General features: G+C 30.2%; 1 long non-coding RNA gene across 1 annotated transcript in view; it reads left to right on the top strand.

Moving 5' to 3' along the window:
* The window catches only part of LOC119589447, a 19881-nt gene that overhangs the window by 6106 nt on the left and 13335 nt on the right, over positions 1–440 (top strand). The window lies entirely within an intron of this gene.

The raw sequence follows: 440 nt of genomic DNA, 5'->3' as shown, positions 1-440 counted from the left end.
ACAGGTTTACCTTAATCTCTCAAGTAGTTGTCTCTTTTGACATGGGTTCACAGGAATACAAGTTGTATATATATACAAGTTTAAACATTTTCCTTTCTAATATCTACATCAGCAATAGTAGACAGTGTCTAATGTGATTAAAACCAGATGAAAAATAACTGTTCTGTGGTAGTAAAGTGCTAAGCTTAGAAATTCAAGATTAGTTACTTTCAAGCAAGTGTATTGCCTTTACACTGTGAAGGGAACTAGTTTATTTACTTTATATGTGTACATAGAGTGCCTGAATCCCAATTTTTATTCCCTGCATAATTTAGATTCATTTTGGAACATTATTGTGTTAATTTATTTTTTCTCGTAGGTGAATCAAACAGAGATTCATATTTAAAACTGCTTATGCTGTTAATTTTTTTTCTTCTATTTTTGATGACCATATGAGAAAC

The sequence above is a fragment of the Penaeus monodon genome, chromosome 25 (genome assembly GCF_015228065.2).
Source record: "Penaeus monodon isolate SGIC_2016 chromosome 25, NSTDA_Pmon_1, whole genome shotgun sequence".
Taxonomy (NCBI): Eukaryota; Metazoa; Arthropoda; class Malacostraca; order Decapoda; family Penaeidae; genus Penaeus; species Penaeus monodon.
Note: the sequence above shows the minus strand (reverse complement) of the source record. Positions and strands in the feature narration are given on the sequence as shown.